Source organism: Anopheles aquasalis, chromosome 2, assembly GCF_943734665.1.
Source record: "Anopheles aquasalis chromosome 2, idAnoAquaMG_Q_19, whole genome shotgun sequence".
NCBI classification, from domain to species: Eukaryota; Metazoa; Arthropoda; class Insecta; order Diptera; family Culicidae; genus Anopheles; species Anopheles aquasalis.
In genome coordinates, this window is record NC_064877.1 from 14,687,501 (window position 1) to 14,695,000 (window position 7,500).

Consider the following 7,500-nt stretch of genomic DNA (forward strand, 5'->3'; position numbering starts at 1 on the left):
AGGGAGTTGACGACGCGTAAAATATGCGCTCGATTAATCGGCGGATTTATTGTGGGCTTCCGGTTCGCGCCAGTCACCCCCGCGTCTGCACCGCCTCGGTTCCGGTCATTGTCGACCGGTGGGGAAGGGGGGTGGAGGTTCCGGCATTGTTTTTCCCCGCGAATATTCACCAAAGCCATTGGTCGTTGTCCTGACGGTGTGGTGGAGTTGAGGGAAAAAGGGATCGTTGAAAGCACAAAGCCTTTATGCCACTGTTTCCAACCGGGACTGCCGGCATTTCCGCGTGCTCGCAGGATGGTGAAAATTGACGCCATTAACAACCCCCCGGGATTGGCCACGGAACGATCGTTGTTCGCAATTGGCTTCACGTGGTCGGCGTTGCAGGATTTGAGGAAATGTCCCCGAAATGTGCGATTTCTGGTCTCGGTTTTCGGGAAATTGGACATTGCCTCGTTGTGGCCGTGGCCTAGCACCTGGGTACAGCGTTAACGAAGGGAGTTTTTCCCTTCCAATGATGCCCAGGATGACGTTGCTCGCCGGCAATCGGCGTCACACATCCCGAAAATTTGTTTATTTCTTCATTCAGCTTTCCTCGTCAATTGTCTGGGGGAGGGTTTTCCCGATTATTTTTTCCTTCTTCACAAGAACACCACAGAGCCTGCCGGATCGACTTGACTTGCGCTGGTGTTGTTGGAGCTGTTGCTGCAGCACCGAATGCAGCTCAACACGTCAAACGGCATCAAACGCAACGCAACGCAGCGCAGTGAAGCATAAACAAAACCGGCATCTGGTGCATACGAGCTGGTGCATCACAGCGCTCGCTGCAACGACAGCGATCACTGCCCCCCGGGAAAACGTGGAAAACGACTTTCAACATTTCGGGGAATGGCAGTCCCTTCTTTGGCCCCCCTTTTGGGGTGCTCGCATATTCGCGGGAAATTTTCAAATTCACAAACCGAGGCAGCAGTCCAGTAAAGGGCTCACTTTTGCCCCTACCGCTGTTGGTGTTTTGGAAGGAATTGATTTGGCTCCGGGGTTGGCCAGCCAACACACGCAATGGCGGTTTTCTGGTGCTGGGCCTGGGCGGGACCACAGACAGGCCACAGCATAGCAGCACACAACATAGAGTCGATCAGCCAGTGCGCGGTTAAATGTTGTGTGGAAAATGTAGCATTTTATAATCTGGCCAGGGCTGGGGCACTCCAGCCCACCGCCCTGTCGCCCCGTGCCTTTATGCTCTTCTTCAGCAGCATAAAACGTGCGTGGAAGGGGAATAGGCATTGGCGCTCACGTGATCAGGCGTGCGTGCGTGCGTGCCGGCATGTGTTTATTATTGTTATTTTCACTATTTATGTTACTGGAAAAACATAGCCATTTATAAATGGACACCCAGGAGGGGGTGCTGGGGAACCCGGGGAGCTCAACTGAAAGGGAGCTGGATTGAAATGGATGTTGCCAGCGGCGGGAGCGAGACCGGCTTGGTTCATCCTTCTGCTTCCCGGTGATCGTGACCACCAGTGAGGGTGGGAGCGGCTCCATTATCCGAACCGCCCACCCACCCACCCACCCGTTGATACAAATATTTGAACGGTCAATGTGGGTTTGCGTTGGTTGCGCTGCACGCCACGGACTGACTGACGAACAGTGTTTTGGTCCCGAACGGTGCCAAGGCAGCAGCAATGATGCCGGAACGATGCCGGAAAAGCCACACATTAAAGAGCCAACCCAGCGGTGGGAGTGTGTGTCTGTGGTGTCCGAGGGAGACACGATTTCGATTCGAAGCTTCTGTTTAGTGAAACCAAGCCCTGGTGGCCGCTGGCGAGTTGTGCGAATTGAATGTGGTCATGCTGCAAATGGGTTTTCCAGCCGATTTTCCTCACCAGCGAATGGAAAGGGGCGAGGGGGAGCATTCGAAAATCAAATGGCCATTTGGTTGCGCGCAACTTTGAATCCGCGAATGGAGCAAACCAGTGAGCTAGGTGTTGTGATAGAATGTAGCTGTTTGTGTTGGAGTGAACAGGGAGTTATTTCATTTTCTGGCACTCTTTGGTACGAGCCGCGTTTGTTGTATTCCCGAGGGAAATTCACAAAAGTGCCATCACGCTTATGTGTGCGTGCGTGTTCCGATTCGCTCTCTCTTTTACCGCTTTGTCGCCTTCACCATAGATCAACAATTATCCGCCAAACAGCTCGACATTTCCGAGTGTTTTCCTCGGAAAATTCATGCCGCAAAAGGGAACATTATGATGGATTACCGCCAGTTGCAAGACATTTGTTTCGCATACGCACACGCATACAATGTTCTAAAGATAGAACGAAGGAAAAACCAACCCAGACGACCAAGATGCTTATCAGTTCCTCGCGATCTTGCACCAACTGTCTTCGCATCATCTTGCCGCTCTTTCTTTTGTGTGCGAGTATGTGTGACTGTGAAAGTGATGATGCAGCATGATAATTACCCCCCGGGCCTGTAACTCGCCACTGCATCTCTCCCAGTCGACTAAATTATTCATTATTACTGCATCAACTGCGCTCGCACACACATGGACACGGACACCAGAACTCGACTACTAAACTCCAGTGATGCAGCAGTCCGGGTGCTCCACCACACCACACACTCTGGCCGAGGGCACGTGCGCTCGGCCATGAGGCGATAAGCTGTTGCAGCAGCGGCACCAGATGCTGCTGCATCGCACATGGAAATGGGAATTGAGCAGAACATAATTTTATTGCAATGACCCGACCGGCATGGCCCTCGAGGGAAGCGCCAGTACGTACGGAGCGCATGGAAAAAAAGAAAGAAAGTGCAGCATAACTGGCGGCCACCAGGGAAGGCTGGCTGGCTGGTATTTATGGCACAATGTTTGATCGGGGAGGTTCGCGAGATTGCATCGCCCTGTTCCACCATGAAGAAGAATGCAGAGAAGCTAGCTGCGGCCGCGATCTTACCGCGGCGGACTGCGCAACGTCCAATCACACAGCAAGAGAGAGAAAGAGGGACCGCGACGAGCACTAGAGGTGGCGAACTTTTATCGCATTTCTAAAGGGAAGCCGGAGGGGATGGAGTGGCATATCTAGTGGGAAAAAGTTTTCGCAATTTATGGATTGCGATTACTTTAATGAGCAGCAGCATAAAATGGTGGGTGGTGGTCCGGCCGGATTCTGATTAAAGTTGACGCGCGGAAAATACGCGCGACCAAACGAGATTACGATAGGGCCACCAGCACCAATGCCAGCAGTAAGCGGACAAGGGTTAAATTTAATATTAAATTTAATTAGCTCTGTTCCATTTTGTATGTTTTTTTTTTCACCGATAGACAACCCATCAGCAAAAATGTGGGGGTGATGACGCTTTCTCTAATGTGAAAATTGAATTTTGAAATTCCAGGTACAGCTACGCGGGCGTTCGCGTGTCACTCATGCCGATAAGCTTTGCTGATCAGTCACCGGTGGTAATCGGCCGATAATCCGCGGTTGACATAAATGTGATTTTTGCGATTGGTTTTTTTTGCATGCCCGCTGTGTATGCCAACTCCATGGCCAACTATTCCTCTTGGTCCGAGCGTGCTTGCTCGCGATTCCTTTAATCGAATAACGAATGTCGACTCAAATCAAGGAGGCTTCGCTAAGGAAGCTGTTCCTAGAAACGCCAAGAATGAACTAAAAATCTCCAGTTAAATCCCAGTATCAAAGCCACCACTGCCATTCCTGCCCGGTTTAAAGGATTTAAAGCTGAAAAGATGATTTTAAGCTTAGTGTTTACCTTTTCTTTTGCTACAAACTGATAGCTAGAATCGAAAAGGAGGAGCGAATCGAGCGGAATCCGTTACGTGCGCGCCTGGTCGTAATCGATTTTTCTAATCCTTCAATTATCCTCCAGCTATAGCCGGTTTCAGGGATACTACGGTCACCAGGACGGACGAACGAGCTTCCTCACTTGCGTGATTTGGGTCGACACTTGCGACGCACGATGACCGCGCGTCTCGACGTACCGTTTGATCCCCAATACGCAAACCACACTGCCCCACAGTTTGGAAAACGATTTTCAAGCTGAAAAGCACTCACAATACACTCGAAGAACCGCCTGTTACTACGTCCACTTCCTTCGCTCGTCGAGAACGCCTATCACACCCCAGGAGCCAGTTGTTCCAAGGAGTAATCGAGTAGCCACAGGACTTGTAAAACACGCAACCGAATGATTGTTTCAACGCGCACAACGCTGCTCCTTCGAAACAGGGTCGCCAACCTTCCAGAACTTCCACTTCACGGCTCCTTCTGCTCCTCTTTCTCCAGTACACTCTACAGAGCGCCAACAATTCGTTCTCCAGCCTTCGCTTCTGGTAAGGACTCTACTACTCCAGCAAGTTCGCTTCGCGATCACAATGGAAATATGGTCGCGGCACGGCGTAAAAAAAACTCACGAAACTAACCGCCGTCGTTCACCACGCACACGTAACGCACAATCAATCCTTCCTCGTCGGTTGCTTCTTCGAGACTTCCGCGTGGTTCGCGCGAGAGGACCGACCAGAGGCATGCTGCGATGCTGCTGGCTAGTCGGAGACATTTTCTCGCGCGAGAGAGTGAAAACACCACCACCGGTCATTCCGTCTCGCTCACACCAACCGCTCCCGATTGCCTCGTGTCATTTCGCTCGCTCCCATGCGGTCGGTGCGCAATGTTTGGGTTTTCGATTTCATTCTCGTACTGAAAGAGCATAGTTTCCTGCGTTCGCTCACTCGCTCTCTCTCTCTCTCTCTCTCTCTCTCTGTGCGCTGTTCTATGCTCTAGGCAGCAGGCTGCAGCATATTCTCTCAATTATGTGGACCGCCTAGGACCTCGCCTCGCATCCTTCCTACCCCCAGGGGTTGCTTTCATTCATTTTCCCGCTCCTTCTTGATTTCATGGCCTTTATATCCTTCAGGTGATCGGTGCTGTCTGGTGTTGTCTCGTGTTGGAATTCAAACTCATGGCCTACCTGATCCCAACGCGCCGCGGTAACGTGGCCCCTGGAAGGTGCTTAAATGGTTCGCACTTTTATGCTGGATGCAATCGACCAACGATGGGTTTGTTGTTTGGTCTTCATCCTACGGGGCCTCTCGTCTCGCGTTCCTTTTACCTCTACGTCCCGACCCCGACCACGAAAGATGAATAAAGCGCATTACAACGCAGGAGAAGAATTTGTGTTTTCTTGCTTGGACCTTAGACACCAGGATCTATTTATGGCTGCTCCAGGTAAGATCCTACTGATGGCCACCATTTTTGCACCTTCCAACCAACCGAGTTCCAAGTTCATTGAAGTATTTTTAAAAGACGTAATTTGCCATTGTAACTTCATTTTTCTAAAAGGAACGGAAACGGCTTCCAAAAATAACCTGCCTGATGGTGGTGCTGGTGCTGGGTTCTGGTGAGCAAAATGGCAAACTCCACCCCTCGCTCGGTGTCACTCGTGCGAACATAATTTGATTTGATTTGACTATCATTTCGAGCAGAATTATTACGGAACATGAGAACCCCCGGTCCAGCAGCGTCATTTGCAGTTGATAAAAAAAAAAAGAGCGGAGCAAAAGTTGAAGTTGGCCACGTGGCTCGAGAACTGCTCATTTCGTTGCTGCGAAGAAAAAGCAAAAAAAAAAAAAGGCTCGATAACATCATCGCGAGGGCGGTCGTCTATTGTACGTCTGGGCGAGACGTTAACTTTCCTGGCCTTAAACGGTGCCAAGGTATGTTCTCTGTGTGTCTATGTATTTGTGTGCTGCCGTTTGTCCTTCCTGCGTTCATTACGATGCTCTTCTGCTCCGTGGCTATTGCTGTAGGTCCTGAGTACCACCGACACACAGAACATTCCGAAATTAGCGCGAAAGAACGAGGTCCCGAATCCAGAGAACAAACCGTCACCGCACGCCACCAGCACTCGTACACAGGGTACGCACAGAAACAGTCATGAAAAGTTCGCTTTGTGTGTTGAGCGACGGATACCCCTTATCTTTGCGTCGATGTTTGTGATTCCTGGAACACCTGAAATAAAGCTGGGATGTCAGGTAATGCTCATGCTGTCTGTCGGCGTTGGTTGTTGGTGCTGCTGCTTGTCTCAACCACAACCCGGTGTCTAGGTCAGCAGTCAGCATACACACCAGCATATCCAGCACCTGCCTGGTGGACGGCTCGATAGGCTCGTGCAAGTGAGCAGCTTCCTCTGGTGAGGCTGCTTCGTTGAGGCAAAAACAGATCAACCAGATCAAGGAGATGAAAACCCGGCCTGGACTCGCCAGGAGTTTGTACGCCTGTTTGTGTGTATTGTGGTTTGTTTGCCAAGTCAGGCCTGGAACGACTCACACCAACTAGCACGTAACCATTTAGACGTTCAAAACTACACTTTACGCGCGCGAGCGTAGGTCCGATGGCGATGGCGTCCCGTGGTCCCCTTTTCCTGTGTCCTTCTTTGGATAGGGCAGGTAAAAGGCTGGCACAGGATTGCCACAGTCGATGGTTGAATTTTTCATCTCATCTCGCGCACATCCACCGAGAACTGGCAACTGTCTTTCGTAATTCCTTGCAGTTCAAAGTCTACCAACGGTTTTTAAAGGCAGCATTTCTACCGATGCAATGTCCAATGTCAGTCGCAATGCTTCGCTCGGGGAAGCAGAATTGAAAAGACATGCCCTTGAGGGTGCCTCCTCTTCCAATCACCGTCCCAGAGGGAGCGTTGCAGCTTTGCCTTCGAAATGAAATAATTTAATCAGCTCACAGTTCACACAAAACCAGCAGCGACTTCCAATTTTCATCCCCGAAAGCCCTGCCACTCTCGACTCTTCGGTTCTGGTACTAGTCGCCCGGACCAGAGGAAACCGTGCGCCACAAAAGCACAAGTAGATAATTAATAATACTCTTCGCTTCATTGCGATCTAATGAAGAATCTGACACATACGGAGATACCGGTTTCGGTGTCTGTTTCTGTGGCTCTTGCCTTTCGAGTTTCAGGACCGTTTCTACCTTCACTTTTCCGACGCCCAGTCGGCGGTCCAGCCCGTCGTTTGCTGCTTTTTCCCACAGAAAAACTGTTTCAATTTAAAACCTGCCATCTTCGTAGGTACCTGTGTGACATCGTCTACTCGCCGATGCTCTTGCTGCTGCTGCTGCTGCTGCAGCAATCGAGAATTCGTACGACGATCAATTCCGTTGCCGTGGAAATTTAATTCCTTCCCACTTCCAAGGTTTGTGCTCCCGGGTCTACAAGGGGAGCAGTATCCACTTCAAAAATCGTTCTGTCTCCAAAAACCGGAGCATTGCCGTTGTCGTTGGTGGTCGCTGGAGGGTTCTGGGCTGGGACCGTTTAAGCGTTTAAGCATTACCAGCAGACTATCGAAGCCAACGTTTGGTGGTTTGGAACAGCGAACAGAAGAAGAGACGCTGAGAGGAAGGGGAAAACTAATAATTTCTAACAAGCTCGGAATCTCGGGAGCATCGTTCTTAGATTGTGGTTTTATGATCAGAAGAAGAAGA

At 50.5% G+C, this 7,500-nt stretch overlaps 1 protein-coding gene across 2 annotated transcripts in view; it reads right to left on the reverse strand.

Annotated features, from left to right (window-relative positions):
* LOC126569205 (connectin-like) overlaps nucleotides 1–7,500 on the reverse strand; it is a 93,755-nt gene that overhangs the window by 25,460 nt on the left and 60,795 nt on the right. Inside the window, exon 1 of one of the 2 annotated variants that reach the window (XM_050226146.1) lies at nucleotides 3,764–4,475. The exons of the other annotated variant lie outside the window; for it this stretch is intronic. The gene's annotated coding sequence lies outside the window, so the exon portion shown is untranslated. Of the gene's footprint in view, nucleotides 1–3,763; nucleotides 4,476–7,500 lie in introns of those variants that run through there. 2 annotated transcript variants of the gene reach the window in all.